The sequence below is a fragment of the Canis lupus genome, chromosome 10, assembly GCF_011100685.1.
Source record: "Canis lupus familiaris isolate Mischka breed German Shepherd chromosome 10, alternate assembly UU_Cfam_GSD_1.0, whole genome shotgun sequence".
Lineage (NCBI taxonomy): Eukaryota > Metazoa > Chordata > Mammalia > Carnivora > Canidae > Canis > Canis lupus.
Window position 1 is genome coordinate 15,594,358 of NC_049231.1, and position 17,515 is coordinate 15,611,872.

Sequence of the window (17,515 nt, forward strand, 5' to 3'; positions counted from 1 at the left end):
AATAATAATTATAATAAAAGAAAAAAGAGAAGTAATACTTCTGATAAACCCTTAATTAAGCTTCTTTTTAAGTTTGTTATTACCAAAGTGAATAAGAAATGTTTTCTGACATAGCAGAAAATGTTAATACTTAGCCATTTTAGTTTCCACTTTGAACTCCTAAAGAATATTCTTTGATTTTTTACCAGTGTTTTCTGCAGGTTTCATGTTGCCCTACTTACAGTTTCATTCCCATAAAGTTCCAACTATTTCAGCTAACACTCACCAAGGACATTTCTTTATTTTCTTCGGTCATCTCCAATTAACTATTTAGCAAGGAAAAAAAAATGCCTGCTAAAATTGCAAAAATCTAATATTGCTCTTCACAACGTCTAATTATGGAAAAATACTGGTCTTTGTTTCAGAAAATGTCCCAGTTACTAAAACAAAACAAAGCAAAAGTCATTCAAGTCTGTGCATGTGCGTATGTGCGTGTGTCCATATGTGTGTGTTTTGTGTGTAAAAATGTGCGGTGATATATTTTAGCAGTTTTTGGACTAGCTAATCATTGTAGACCTATAAAATGAGAAATTTAGACTGATAATTATTTTTTAAAAATATCTAGACAAATAGACCATGAATGTATAAAGACTCTGTGTGATTATTAGACTCAATTACTTTAAATAAGTTTTTTGCTTTAACTTTCATAACAATATATAGTACATAAGCAATACTATACCTTTTACAGATAAAATCTTGAAATTAAGGAAAAGGTTAATCAGGTACCAAGCACTGAATTTTAAGAGATTTAATTTATTTTTCCATGGAGAAGATATACTCTAAGAATTTATTTTAAGTAAAACAGATTTTTTTTTTTTTAGCCACGTTGTTGTGGCCAAATAACTTTCTAAATTCATTCTCTTTTCTTCTCTCTCTCTACCTCCCTCCTTACACATATATTTACAATAAACTAGATAACCGTTAGTTATCTTGAGAAAGAATACACTTAATCTTTGTCAAATAAATCTGTCTTATTATTAAAGATATAACAGTTTGAAGCCTAATATATAATATTGACCAAATATAAAACAGGTAGATTCATTTATTCTGTTTTTTTTTCCCCCTTGGAGGAGCTAAATGTAAGAAAATGCATTTAATATGTGAGTAACTACACAATTCAGTATTGTTCCTCACTCAGCTGCCTCCGTATAGGCCATTTCACTACACTTAACTATATAATCTCACTTGGAAAATAGTAAAGCAGAGTAGCATTCAAAAATTCTCGACTTTAATCTATATTCCATAGCTACTATACCTACAACATTTTTAGGGTAAATTTCTCAGTTTACCAGCACTACATTTTAAAATATTGAATCATCAAAATAGCATGGGATTGAAGCAGATCCTAATTAATATAAAGCACAAGGTAGTTGGATTTATTTTTAAATGATAACATACCCATTATTTCTTATTGTAAATGCTTCAAAATTTTAAAAACTAGAATTAACAAGTATTTCCTCTGATTACTTTTGTGTAGACTGAATTATATTTTCAACATCTTGCATAAGAGATTTTTTAAGACACCAAAATATTATTCAGTCTGGTTGAATATATTTCCAAATATAGACTTAATACTGACATAGTTAAGAACAATTAAAAATAACGGAAACGTTGAGGACTCTAGTTAATGTAATTGACATATATGATAATTCAGAGATTGGATTGTATAAATTTCAAAGTGATTGAACTTGTAGGACAAAATCTCAGAGAAGAGAGAACCACAAAAAGGAAACCCAAGTGTGTGATTTCCCTTACAATATTTGTGAGCTTCTACGATGAACAGCTCAGAGAGATGCTGCAACAATTTGTACAGAAATTAGCAGCTGAGCAGTTAGAGAGCTGCCCAGAGATCTTGTCGGCAGTGCAATCCCAGAGGCAAAGGTGGGAGTTCAAGCCCTGCCAAGATGAAGGACACTGGCAGACATTGCTAGGTTATATTTAAGGCCTCAGAGGCGCACAGCCAAGGGGTAAAGGCTATGATCTAGAAGTAAAGCCAAACTTGAACATGTTCTGCCTGGAAGAAAAAAAAAAAAAGCAAAAAAACAGCCTAAAATGAATTCTCCATGGAATCAAGCAAATCAGCCTAGCCTTTATTTGTCCTCCAGAAAAAAAAATATTTGACCCTCTTTGAGGAAGAAAACATCATTCAAAACTTCTCTGACTTTTCATACACAATATCTAGCATTAAATTTAAAAATTAAGAGGTATGCTTTAGCAAAAACAATGACCAAAAACCAAGTAAAAACAAAACACAGGGACGCCTGAGTGGCTCAGCGGTTGAGTGTCTGTCTTTGGCTTGGGGCCTGATCCTGGGGTCCCAGGATGGAGTCCCGCATCGGGACCCCGTAGGGAGCCTGCTTCTCCCTCTGCCTGTGTCTCTGCCTCTCTCTCTCTCTGTGCCTCCCATGAATAAATAAATAAAATCTTTAAAAAAAAACAAGTAAAAGATAGTTTATTTGGATACCATAGTTATCAGATAGTAACTTTAAAATAAATATGATTAATGTGTTGTTAAGAATAGAGAAAAACGGAGATTAGTATAAACCTCAACTTTTTAAAAGAAGTCAACTTAATATTCTAGATGTTAAAGACCCATTGTTTTGTTACTTCTGGTTTCAGCTGCAACATGCATGGAAGAGCTTTACAGTCGTCACTCTCACCCTTAAAACAAGGAAAAGCGGAACAAATAGAAAATCAATGGCTTTTATTGAATCCATCAAATCACTGAGATCATAGGGCAAATTGGCACCCTGAAATTCAGAGAGACACGCAAATCAGGAGAGTCACAGTGAAGAACTGCTTGCTGGGAGCAGGAGCCACATGAACCATAAACGTGTAGGAGACTTACCTGGTGATTTTGATGAACTGCTGGAAGCTCAGTGTGGACTAGCTTGACAAGAGGAAAATCCTGGTGACTGTAGGCTTCACAAGGGCCCCATGTTTTTCAAGTCCACTACGTTTCCAAGGTGAATATTTTAGAAAGATCCTGTTGTGCCTCCTATTGGGAAAGGGAAAGGGTAATTATTGTCAAATACTCAGAATTTTCTTTATAATTACTGCCCATTCTCCAAAAGAAAGAGAGAGAGAGAGGATTTATCAGACCTTTATCCCAGCTGCAGGAAGTGATTTACTCAGACTCCAGTCTCCTCTAACTATCCTATCTCATCTAAGGGAGATTTAAAAAAAAAAACAAAACAAAAAAACAAACAAACAAACAAACAAAACAACTATACCTCAGGAGAAACACTTGTAAAGGTCACCACCCAGAGGCACAAGCTCACAAAAATAGAGATTTAATCAAAAGATTATAGAATACTTCCCCTTCCCACACCTTTCTACCACACCAGCAGGGCTTCGTTACAGTAATAGTGGGTTACACTGAAAAACTCACAAGATTTAGAATTTCTCCCAGGTGGAGTACTGAGAGAAAGTCAAAGGGGATACACAAACAGGGACGCAAAAGTAATGTGAAGCCTCAGACAAATGGAGTTATGAAAATATTAAATACAGACCAACTTCTTGCCACATTAACAAAATCTCACAACAAGACCTGTTTACCTCCACTTTGTCACCCGACAAACATGTGCAGCTTTCAACAACAAAAAGATGACATATAGAGTGCAAAAAGACAAAGCAAAACAAAAAAAAGAAAAAGTCTGAAGACATGAAGCAAACATCAGAACCAGACTGAGATGATGCCACAGACTTAGGAATTTAGGCAGAGAATTTAAAACTGATGAAAGGCTCTATTGGAAAAGTAGGCAACGTGCAAAAAGAGATAGTTAATATAAGTGGAACTATGGAAATGCTAAAAATCAAAAACATTTTAAATAAAATAAAGAATGCAGTAAATAGAGACATTAATAAACTAGACACACTGGGGAAAAAATCATTGAGCTTGACTATCGATCAATAAAAACTTCCCAAAATGAAATACAGTGACAAAGAAGAAATAATAATAATAATAAAAAACCAGGAGCAGAACCTTCAAGAATTGTGGAATTACAAAAAGTATAACATTAATGTAATTGGAATGCCTGAAGGAGAAAAAAAGAAAACCAGAGTAGAAGAAACATTTGAAGCAATAATGGCTGAAAGCTTTCCAATTAATAGCAGATGTTAGGATAAATATCCAAACAGGGTAAGACGAAATAAAATATATCTAGGCATAGCATGTGTAAACAATGATTAAGACAAAATCTTGAAAGAAGTTAAGGAAGTAATCATCTTACCTATAGGGGAACTAGAATAATAATTATAGTAGATTTCTTGTAAGAAATCATTAATGTAGAAAGAGAGTGGAGTAAAATAAAATGTTGAAAGGAAAAAATAAACATCAACCTCGGAGTAAATACCCTCCAAAATTTACTTCTAAGGTGAGCAAATAAAGTGTTTTTCAGACAAGCAATACTGAAGGAGTTCATTGTCAGCTGACCTGCCATTCAAGAAAGCTTAAAACTTTTAAGGGAAGAAGGAGAATAATATAGGTCAGAATGTGGATCTGCTTAAAGGAGCCCTGGGGGCACCTGGGTGGCTCAGCAGAAAAGGAACCAGGACCCTTGAAGAAATGGCCATTTGTAGGACTGGTCAGCAAGTATACAAGATGAGCCTACAGCATTTTGTAGGGCTAGGATGGCACTTTAACTCTATGGTCTTGATCCTAAAAACATGCAACTGTAGTCTAATCCTAAGAAAAACAGATATATTCCAATTAAAGGATATTCTGGAAAATACCTGATGAGTGCTTCTCAAAACTGTCAAGATCATCAATAATGGCTTTTACTGAATCCATCAGATAGTCTGAGAAACTGTCAGTTAAGAGTAGCCTAAGGAGCTATGACAACTAATCATAATGTGATATCATGATTGTGGTCTTGGACCAGAAAAAGGACATTAGATAAAAACTAAAGGAATCTGAAAGTAAGCTATGGACTTTAATTTATCAGTACTGGTTCATTTATTATAGCAGAAGCCAGACTATACTGAACTGAATGTTAGTAAAAGGAGAAACTAAGTATGGAATAAATATGGAAACTCTCAAAACTATTTTTGCAGTTTCTCTGTGAATCTAAAACTGTTCTAAAAGCTTATTAAAATAATACAATAGCAGAAAATAAGAACCTAATATGTAAGTTCAATGGCATATTGGAGACTGTAAAATAGCAGATCGAAAATCAGAAATTTAAGTGATTATGGAACACCTGGGTGGTTCAGCAGTTGAGCGTCTGCCTTTGGCCCAGGATCGAGTCCCACGTCGGGCTCCCTGCATGGAGCCTGCTTCTCCCTCTGCCTGTGTCCCTGCCTTTCTCTCTGTGTCTCTCAGGAATAAATAAATGAAATCTTTAAAAAAAAAAAAAAAGGAATTTAAGTGATCATGAAAATGCTAATATTGAAGTGCAGAATGGAAAAGGTATGGAAAATAGAGAAAAGAAATGCAGGAGGCAATTGGAAAAACTATAAAAAGATATGTGTTAACTGGAATCTCTCCAAAGGGATAGGAGGGACAGAAGCTATGTTTGAGGTACTACCTGAGAATTTTCCAAAACAGATACAATACAGTGAATTACTGATTCTTCTACAAATCCTATAGAGAAACAAAGATATTTTTTGACTCCCTGAAGGCCGACTTCAAGTTTTATATAATAATATAAAAGGATAAAAAATAAAAAAATAATATAAAAGGATAAACCAACATAAAGTGGTGAATCACGGGAGATATCTCTTGAAGATGCTAATAATTACAAGGTTATAGCTAGGTTAAAAAAGTAGAAAAAGAAGTATCCAAGGTAAAGGTAACAAGAAATAGAAAATCCCAAAGCAGGGACTACACTAAAAAAATAAATAAATGAAATTATTAACAAAATGAAAAGGCAACCTACTGAATGGGAGAAGATATCTGCAAATATATATGAAAAGCTTATACAACATGCAACTCAACATGAAAAGAACAAATAATTCTGGTTTAAAAAATGGGCAGATCTTGAATAGATGTTTTCTTAAAATATGTATTCTAAAAAAAAGACATACAGACAGCCAACAGGCACATGAAAAATGCTTAATATCACTCATCATCAGGGAAAAGCAAATCGAAACCACAATGAGCTATCACACCTCACGCCTGTCAGAATGGCTAGTATCAAAAGGACAAGAAATAACAAGTGGGAGAAAGGATGTGGAGAAAAATTAAAAATAAAAATACCAAAAATAAATAAAAATAAATAAAAATAAAAATACCATAAGATCCCATAATTCCACTCCTGGGTATTTACCCAAAGAAAATAAAAACACTAATTCGAAAAGCTATATGCACCCCCTGTTTATTGCAGCAGTATTTGCAGGAGCCCAGATACAGAGGGCAACTGAAGTGCCCATCAATATGGATGAGAGGCAGTGTATACGCAATGGAGCATTACTTGGCGGGAAAAAAGAATGAGATCTTGCCATTCACCAAAACACGAAACCAGTCTGACATAGTAAGACAAATACCATATGATTTCACTTAAATGCAAACTCTAAAAGCGGCAACAATAACAACAGAGAGAATCAAAACCATAAATAGAACAAACCGGTTGTTGCCAGGGGGAAGAGAGTGAGGATATGGGCAAAATAGGACTTAGAGGTACAATAAATAAGTCATGGGGATGAAACTACAGCACAGGGAACATAGTAAATAACACTGTAATAATAATAATATATGATGACAGACGGTATCTACGCTTGTGACGAGCATAGAGTAATGCAAGGAATTGTTAAGTCACTATGTGGTACATCTGAAACTAACGTTAACGCTGTATGTCAACTAAATTCCATTAAACCATCAAAACCATTAAAAATAAAAAAAAACATCCATTCTAGAACATTCCAAATTCTTGACTTACTGTTTTTCTTCCCTTCATTTTTTTGCCTTCTGGAACTCCAAATATATGTTTGTAAAAGAAAAAAAAATCTCAAAGTAGGAAGAAGAAGAGCAAATAAAAATGTTACCCTAGGTAGACCCAGGACTCTGAGGAAACCTTGGTGTGGAGACAGAGACAAATCTGGAGGGGAAAAAAAAATTGTATTTTAAAATCTGTTCATGGAAGAGCTGATGCAAAGCTGAGAAACTTCAGGTTGTAAAGTTTATGAACCTTGATGGGCTGTGCATCAAGAGCAGAAGAACAACATGGCAGTAGTTATACTAACACCTGCCAGGCAGGCAAACTTCATCCCAGCCTCAACCACTCCTGTCTCTAACCTGAGTTCCTGCTTCTTGAGACAAAGTTTGATCACAGAGGAGTCTGCTTCCGAGTGAGACCCTATAGGTGGATGACTAGACACCAGATGCTGAACGGTGCTCTGGATGCCAAGACAGAGAAAACAAACCAGAAGTCTTAAACCCAGAAGGCTAGCGCCGAAGCCCACTGTCCAGGAGCCCGTTCCACATTTTCTCTACAGGATCGAGAGAGACCGTCATAAAATGATATGACAGGCGCAGACTGGATAAAGCCTTTCAAAATAAGATATTAGTGATGTGTAACCAGAGTTGATTAACAGCCGGACTGAGAAAGTTCAGCCTTTATACCCTGGGACTCCTGGATGTCTGATTTTTGACTTGTGGAGAGATGAGAGCAGTGGGATTTATGATGTGATGTTTAAATCTGAAAGTTCCCTGGTGACCCGCAGGATCAGTTCCTTGACAGCTGGTTTGCAACAAGCCCAAACTGTCTGACAAGTGTGGCTTGTTATTGGAAGGGATTGTGGAGCTTTTCGAGGAGCACTCCCTCAAACAAGATTTTGCAGTTCAGGCCAGAGACGCAGCATGATCCGTGTACGTGTAAAACCAGGCACTCATCATGGAATGTCGTCTTGATCTCTGATACCTACCTGCCACTCCCGTTAACTCACTGTACTGTATCTTTTGTCTCTAATTTCAAGTCCATGAGAGTACACTCTGTGGAGACTGGTCCTTTAGGTATCAGAGCTAGAGTAAACGATGCAAGTACACCTACAGAAGTGACCAAATACGTAGGGAAAGGTAATCTCATGAATAAACAAACTGATATTTTTAAAGATATAGTAGGGTATATAAATAATCACGTTAACCCTATAGAATTGTACAGTTTGATGGCTGAATGTAAAGCAAAACTATTAATAATAATGGTAATTATAATTATGATAAAAATCTTAATAAATTAGGTGAATTTTGTGTACTACTCTTCTGAGTAGGGAATTAAATGGCTGTGAAATCCAAGGTAGGCATTTTTTCAAAGTAAAGTGCTAAATAATAAAAGAATAAAATGATAAAAACAGCACTTGGTGAAAAGATTTTTTTTTTTTTTTGTGAAAAGATCCGATAATTCCAACATCTATCTATTAGAAGAGAACCAGAAGTAGAGAATAGAAATGGTAGGTAAATTTTAAACAAGGATGTCTGGACTGAAAGAAGCAATCAGAAATCCCCTTTCTCTCTTATTTTTTTTCCCAGTGATTCCTCCCCACCCCGCCCACCTTTTAAAAATCCTTTCATGAATTTCTGATATTTTCATTTCAAAGGAGAATAGAAAATAGTTTGGTTTTGAAAACAGAAATTCATTTTTTTAATATTCACTAAACATGTATGTATATGTATACACATACACATGCACATATGTATATGTCTTTTCTCTTGCCCCTTATATTTATAATAATTTTTGCCTTTTAATACTTACTTCTCTTAGTCCAAAAACTATATCAGGCACTATGAATTGGTCTGCTCTAGTCACCTTAGGAAGCTAGATGGAACAGTAAATTAAATTAAATTAAACATTTAAAAGAAGAGAAATAATAGAAATTACAGCAGGAACCAATGAAATTGAAAAGAGAAAAATCAATACAGAAAATCAATAAAACCAAAAGCTGATTATTTGAAAGACCTATACAATTTATAAACCTCTAAATAAGCTAACTCAGAAAAAAAAAAAAAGAGAGTGGACACAAATTACTAATATCAGAAATAAAAGAGAAGGCATCACTACAGATGCCATAGAAATTAACAGTGTAATAAAGAAATACTATGAATAACAGAGTATTTTTGTGGGAAATACTACACCTACAAATCTGATAACCTAGAAGAAATGGACCAATTCCTTGAAAAACAACTTGCCAGAACTCACAGGAGAAGAAATAGGCAGTATGGATAAGCCTATCTACTAAAGAAATTGAATCAATAATTAATAAATTTCCAATGGACAGAAGTCCATTACTTTCCATGATGAACGAATGGAATTTGAAGTTAGAAACACAACACCATTTTCATTAAAATCCCCTAAAAGAAAAATTTAGATAGAAGTCTAATAAATATATTAACAAGATCTATATGAAAAAATCTACAAAACTCTGATGAAAGAAATCAAAGGAGAATGGAAAGATATTCCATGTTCAGGGAGAGGAAGACTCACACTTGCCAAGATGTCAGTTCTTCTCAACTTTATCTCACTTCAAATTCAATACCATCTCACTCAAAAATCCCAGTAAGTTATTATATGGATATCAATAAAATTGATTCCAAAATTTATATGAAGGGACAAAAGGCCAGAATAACCAATGCAATAGTCAAGAAGAACAAATTTAGAAGACCGATGCTACCTGATTTCAAAACTTACTATAAAACTACAGTAATCGAGACACCGTGAAATTGGTGAAAGAACGCAAAAACAAATTAATGGAACAAAGTAAAGAGCCAAGAAGTAGATCCCCATAAATACAATCAACTGATCTTCAACAAAGGAGCAAATGCAATGCATTAGAGGAAAGACAGTCTCTGCAAAAAATGGTGCCACAACAACTGAACATCCACATACAAAAAGTTAATCTAGACACAAACTTTTTATTCTTCACCAAAATTAACTCAAAATGGTTAATAAATCTAAATATAAAATCTAAATATAAAATCTAACTATAAAAGTCCTGGAAGATAATATAAGGAGAAAACCTAGATGACTTTGGATATGGTGATACCTTTTTAGATACAACATCAAAGACATGATGAATGAAAGAAATAATTGATAAGCTGGGATTCATTAAAATTCAAGACTTCTGCTCTCTGAAAAACACTGTCAAAAGAGTTAGAGGACAAAAATACAGACTGGAAGAAAATATTTGCAAAAGACATATCTGATAAAGGACTATATTCCAAAAAAAATTAAAAAGAAAGGATTATATTCCAAAATGTACAAAGAATTCTTCAAACTCAACAGTAAGAAAACAAACAATCCCATTAAAAATTGGGTGGGTGAAGGAAAAAAAAAATTGGGTGAAGGACTCCATCCATCTCACAAAGGAAAATACAAAGCTGGAAAATAAAAACATGAAAGGATCCCACATATCATAGGTTATCTGAGGAAGGCAACAATGGGAAGCCACTACGCACCTACTAGATTGTACAAAATCTGGAACACTGAGAACCCCAATCCCAGTGAGGCCGTGGAATAACAAGAACACTCTTACACTACTAGTGGGAACAGAAGATGGTATAACCACTTTGGAAGATAGTTTGGCATTTTCTTATAAAACTAAACATCCTTTTATTATCCAACAATTGCACTCCTTGATATTTACCCATAAGAGTCAAAAACTTATGTGCACAAAGAAGACCTGAATACATTTTTCTAGCAGCTTTATTTATAATCCCCCAAACTTGGAAGCAAACAAGATGTTCTTCAGTAAGTGAATAGTTATATACACTGTGGTACAAAAAGATGATGGGATATATTCCAGCTCTAAGAAGAAGTCATCTATCGAGCTGTGAAAACACATGGAGGAAACTTAAGTGCATATTACAAAGTGAAATAAGCCAGTGTGAAAAGGCTACACATATGATTCCAACTATATGACATTCTGGAAGGGGCAAAACCTATTGGAGATAATAATAATAATAATTTAAAAATCAATCATTACAAGGAGGATAGAGAGTAATGAACATGCAGAGCACAGAGGATTTTTAGGATATTTATTTATACATTTGTCCAAACCCCTAGAACACGTGAAAGAGCACACTAAATAATCATATATCTTCTCTTCACCAAAGACTTGGAGACAAGGTTCTTCGGGTCAGCACAGAGGCAATGGTACATGCAGTGAGTAGCAGGTCTCAGCATGGATTTCTTCACAAGCATCTCCAGTACAGGCCTGGACAATCTTCTTCAGATGAGCAACAAGATCCTCTGGTTCTTAATCATCAATATACTCAAATGGTTCTGGAGGTTCTGGCTCTTGTTCTTCTTCCTCGATTTTTGGGCCATGGGCTGTTCTTCAATGTCTTCACTGGTATCCTTCAGGATAATGATGCCTCCAATGGAAAATGGTTTGAAAGGCTGGTATCTACAGGTCTCTGGCATGGTCAGGACCTTAAGCTGGGCAGGCATAACTCGGGCTGGATTATCCAATAACTGGAAGTTTGGCTCAGGTTCTTTTTTCTTCTCTTTTTCTTCCTTTTTCTCTGCTTCATCCACTTCCATTTTCTCCTCCTCTTTTTTCTCTTTCTCTTTCCTTCCTGAACCCGAAGGTAAACTACTGATTTTGGGTAATTATAATGTTCCTCGGTGAAAATGTACCGTTCTAGTGAATGATGTTGATAATGGGGCAGGTGTGTGGGGGCAGAGAGTATATGAGAAATCTCTGTACCTTCGTCTCAATTTTGTTGTAAACCTAAAATTACTTAAAATGAAAAAAGGGCACAACTATTTTTAAAAACACACATCTATGAACATTTATTAGCTCAAATAACCAAACTGAAGGAAAAATAAGGTATGACTGATCTCAAGGGAAAAGGGGTCCCAAAAGTCTTGTCTCTGTCTACCATTTTTTCGAGCTTACGTGCCCTCAGCACCTAGCATACTGATTCTAAATCTTCATACTTACCTGTCACACCTCTATCAGTGTCGCTAGAAGATCTAGAAAGTAAACCTGATCCACCTGGTTTGAAACACAGGCCCGTAATAGAAACGATTATGGGACTAGGGGCTGAAAATCTGTGGTTGGCCTACGTGGGTCACATGGCCACCCATGATCAAAGGAGAAGAGCGTCGAGATCAGAGTCTCCACCAGATTTAAGTTTTTTGGTGTCACCTTGATATCCCTTTCTGCTCTAATATTTTCCTGTCTTTGTATGTGCTGTTTGTTTAGCCAAATGATGTGGCAGAGAAAATATATTTGGACTTTTACTGAAACTATATTTTTCCGTAAAGTCTCCCCATATAACTGTCATACAGGGTGCTACTTTCCTCCCAAATTCTCTATACAAAGTGCTGCCCACTCTAGGATGTAGCACCCCGAGATGAAGCGATCTTCCTGCCAAAGAGTTCTGAATGTGGGTCTGTAGAGGGTCATTTTAATCCCCTTTAGGCAGTAAGACATACTTCCAGCCTGAAATCAGCTCAAGACAGATGCCCTATTTCCTAGCACCAGGAATTTCCTGTGTAGAATAATTTGATGTCGTTGCAGAAGTAATAGCTTGTGGACATTTCTGCTTAATCACTTTATCTCCCAATTTGTGTGGACAACATCAGCTTAAAATGAGTCTTTCCGACACCAGGGAAACTAAACATGTGGGGATAAGGCTAATCCTTTCTATAACTATCCTGGGAGAGCACTGCACACGGGCTGCTTTTCCAACATAGCTCCAAGCTTCTCCCTAGCTGTGCCACACAAAAGATTAGGCCTCCAGCCATCTTGAGTTGCTGTGATGAAAGCAAAACAACACGATCCTACCAATATCTACCAGTGCAGTGTGAGAATTCCACCCGTGGCCACATTTTGCTCAAAGATGTGAAGCATTAGACCTTTGAGCCATTCTATATAGCTAGAAGCATGAGTCTTAAGCCCGTCAGGGAGGATGAACATTTGGGAAACCAATACCCTCCTCTGTGATTGAAAAGGGAGATTTTTTTTCCCCAAAAGTGACCCAAATATACTTCTGACAAACACAGGAATCTCCTGTCGTGCAACCTATTTTACAAGTATGCCTTCATATGCTACTTTTGTGACTTAAAAGAGGTTATAAACAATCTTGACAAAAGACGAATGTAGTAGATAGAATCACTCTCCCTGATACCAAGTCTTACTATTTATCTTACTACGTAGCTAACACGATCGAGTCACTGCAGTACAACAGAGGGAGAGACACCTGTCCGTAGATGAGAATTGAGAACTCAGAAATAGAAAATTTGAGAGGTTTGGTCTAAGCAAAGAGTTCAGAGACCTGACACCAAAAATATATCCTATTAGGGGGAAACAGATGAGTTGGACTTCCTCAAAATTAAAAGTTTTTTCTCTGCAAAGCCCCTGTCAGGAGGATGAAAAGACAAGGTACAAACTGAGAGACTTGTAAACACATATTCAATAATGAACTAGTATCTACAATATATAAAGAACTCTCAAAGTAAGCACATACAAACAAACAATACAATGACCAAATGGGCTAAAGACATGAAGACACAATTTGTTGACGAGGTTACACAGATAGAAGATCCACACATTAAAAGATGTTAATATTATTAGCTATTAGGAAAATGCAAATCAAAGCCACACTGCTATATCCCTAAATATCTGGCACAATAGTCAAAAAAAAAAAGTGAAAACACCAAATAATGGTGAGGATGTGGAAAAACTGAATGGCTCATACTGTGTTGATGAGGATGCACAACTGCACAACTATTTTTAAAAACAGTTTATAGGGTTTTTTTGTTGTTGTTGCTGTTTTGGTGTATGATATTAAATATGCAACTACATTTCCCAGAGAAATGACAACCTATACTCACACAAATACCTGTGCACAAATGTTTATAGCATGTTTCTTTGTAATTGCCCCAAACTAGAAGCAGCCCAGATCTGCTCAGACTGGTGAATGGCCAAACAGAATGTGGTGTATCTGTGCCATAGAATTCTAGTCACCAACAAAATGGAACAACTCGTCTTTCTGGACTGCACGTAAGTTGGCAGTCATCACGCCCATCTGCCCAACAAGAAGAAAGGCTGAACGAGGTGAAAATCAACAAGTTGCATCAGAGGATTCAGCTCATGAGCAAACTGCTACCCCCAACTTGAAGAGACAAACAGACACATTCAGAGAGTCGCAAATCACCTTTGCCTGAAACCCTGTGCCTTCACAGAAAAGTATACCAAGGGCTATGAGAAACTTCAAGGCTTCATCCACAAAGAGGACAAAAGAAAAATTCTTGGCAATCGCAGCAGAATAATTAATTGGGTAGGTGACAAATTATATTCCTAAAAAAGAAAATATTTTCATCAGTAGAAAGAACCGGAGAAACTCTGCAGCATCAATATCACAAAGTTGGGCCAGAATGAGAAGGGCATGCATTGAGGGATGCTCCATACTCTCCCAGGAAATGGTGCATCTTCATCCAAGTTTGCTTCTTCTGGAACTAATGCTGCAATTATTGAAGAATAACTGGAAAATGAAGCATCCAGTGTCTCTCCATATTTGAAAGACCTTAGTTAGTAAATAAGCCAGGTCAGTGGCAGTTTTGGAAAGTGATATTTGGTAGTACCCTAAATGTCAAAACTATGTAAAAGAAGAGTGATGGCATAATTGCACGCCATTGGCACTACGCACACATTCCTGTTCTAAAAAATAAACACCTCTTTAAAATTGGCCCACATGCTCATATGCAAACAGAAGAGTAATGCGGAGCCCCCAGCAAGTGGGCAAAGATTCGGGGTTTACTCATAACCCAGAAACACAAATGATGAGGCAGGGCTATGTAATCAGGAAAAACAAAGTAGTAGGAACCATGTCAAAAGCTCAGTCCAGTTTAGTTATGCCAAAATCAGAAAAGAGAAAATGTAACTTGGCCGAAAGGATCCAGGATCCAGGGCCAAAGGGATAGAAAAGAAATGGAAGAACTAAACAAACAGAAAAAGGAAGCCAAAGTCATGTCTTGGGTCACTGAATCCTATCTAAGACGGTGAAGAAAGATACAGAGAACTCACATTTTTTGAGGGGTTGACATATGCCTCCCACCACACATCTATCGTCTTACAAAAACTTAAAATACTTTAACTTAAAAAGTTAGTAATTTCATTTCCATTTCACATTAAAATTAAATTGAGTTTAAGAGGGTAATCAGTGGTCACAAGGTTATAAATTACGTCTCCAGCAGGTATTTAGCCCAGCCTTACTCTGCATTTCTTACCAGCAAATGTTAGTGCAAACGAGTTACCTTTATATTGCCTATATTTGTCTAGTAATTTACAAAAACTTTTATATTGATTATTTCATTCTTCATTTAAGATAAGGCTGTGGCCTAAGTAGATTGATTGATTGATTGATTGATTGATTGATTGATTTTCTAAGTAGATTTAATATTGTTATTTCCTTTTGTCAGATGGGGAGAGTAAGCCCCAGACAAGCCCACTGGTCTCCTGAAGACACAGAGGTCAGGACGGAATTTTGCTTTGCCCTTAGACCTGTCAAATCCAAGTCGAGTGCTCTTGCTTCTTCACGGAGCACAGTCATCGCTAAAGCTCTATTGGGACTGACTCTGAGTGTGGGACTGGAACAGATGATAGTGTAGTCAGGATCATAGTGGCTTGATAATTATAAAATAGTGATAGAGCACATGGGCCCTGCAGCCATATTACTGTTTCTGAACCACTGCTGCCTCTCCTGGATGCAAGATCTTAGTCAAATCACGTAATCTCCTCTGTTTTTCAGTCCCCTGGTTTATAAAAAGGGTTAATAATAGTACCCCAAGACCCACTTCCTAAAGTTTCTGTGAAAATGCACTGGGATGTAATTGCTCAATGATATGTATTGTTAGCGGCAGTAGCAACAGTACTAGTAGAAATGGTTATTCATGAGATAAGAAAGCCTTAGGAACATATTAGGAAAGATAAATAAATGTAAAAATGAGGTAGGGAAGATGGCCAAAGTGTTCCATTTTAATCTGTTTTGTTTTGAGTTATTTTGCCTGAGTGGATTAACAACGTAAAGTAAAAGGCATTTCCACTCTTGCATTTCACAACAGTAATGTATATCAGTGCTTTTATATATTGATAGTACAAACTAAGGCAGAAATTGATATTTACAATGATATTATAAATGCCTCAAAAATAAACACAAAAGCAGTGTATTAACTTGCATTTTGTGCTTTTTTAGACTTTGGGTATTTTTCAGACCCAACTACAAATATTTACCTTTATATAATATACATCACAGTTATTTTATTGAGTAAAAAAATCACACTTCAGATTGTGGTTTTATTATAAAATAAGAAAGTATATTTGTTATATTCAATATAGTATCTGTTCAATTTAATAACATCAGTAGTCAAAAAGAAAATAATATGACTTTATATCATTTAAATACTTCAAAAGTCAGAAAACAGAGTTTTATGCTATTTTAAACCCTTGAAATTCATAATTATTGTCTTATATCCTACCAAGTGCAAAATAGCCACCCTATTGCCATACTTTCCTCCCTTTCTCGTGCCATAGTTTTTGAGAAATCTCTACTTCTTTGTGTGCAACTCCTTTATGAGGAAGCAAATACCTACTGAGTATATGTGTTGGAGAGTGTAATACGGCCCCAATAAAAAAAAAAAGATAATTCCTACCCTTATGGATTTATGGTCTAGTAAGAAAGACAAACATTGCACAAGTCATTACAAATAAGCAATTTGGAGTGACTATTTCCTTTACGAACTATGAAAAGCACAGAATGCAATAGAGCATACAGCAGGTTTACCGAACCTATAAATAAAGAACATTCATAGGAATGGCCTATTAACCTGAGCAAGGAAATTGGAAAGACTAGTGGACACTATCTAGGTGAATGGGTACAAATGGAGAAGGTGGATATTATCCCAAAAAGAAGAAACAGGTGTAATAAAAATCCCAAGTTGGTAAAAATATGTAACAGTGAAGGATTCATAGAAGGACCTTCCTACTGATTCTCAAAGAACAAGCTGGTGGGTAGCCAGTTAGAGAGGCATGTACAGGGAACCAAATTATACACCAATTTTAAGCCAGATTAAGAAGTTTGGGCTTTTTTTTCTGTAGATAGCTATACATATTGAAAGAGATTTAAAGAGATGTGATGACATTAATAATTATGCCTTTAAGAAGATTAATCACAGCTATATGGGATGTAGGACGTGATGGAGGGATGCTACTATAATAGTCTCCAAAAGATGGAGATGGACAGAAATAGAAATAAAAATAGCTTGGAGAAGTCGAGCTAGCTGGGGAAAAGAGGTACGTGGGAAAAGAAGACAAAATCAAATTCTGTCTTCCCGATTGGAACAATTGAAGGCACAATAACACTAAATAAAAAGAAAGCATGCTCAAGGAATAGCCTCACTATAGGAAGGGAAGAACTGAGTTAACCACATTCTTCCCTTTTTCCAAAAATGTATCAGATAATTCCTTCTTCTTAAAGCAAAGAGTGATTGAGAGGTTAGAGACACATTAAGAGTGCTAGAGTGCTATCGTAGAAGAC

General features: G+C 35.9%; 1 long non-coding RNA gene across 2 annotated transcripts in view; it reads left to right on the plus strand.

Annotated features, from left to right (window-relative positions):
• Positions 1-17,515, plus strand: part of LOC102155615 — a 75,209-nt gene that overhangs the window by 23,846 nt on the left and 33,848 nt on the right. The window contains exons 3-4 of one of the 2 annotated variants that reach the window (XR_005365427.1): positions 2,659-3,005; positions 11,084-11,521. The exons of the other annotated variant lie outside the window; for it this stretch is intronic. This is a non-coding gene — a long non-coding RNA (uncharacterized LOC102155615). Of the gene's footprint in view, positions 1-2,658; positions 3,006-11,083; positions 11,522-17,515 lie in introns of those variants that run through there. 2 annotated transcript variants of the gene reach the window in all.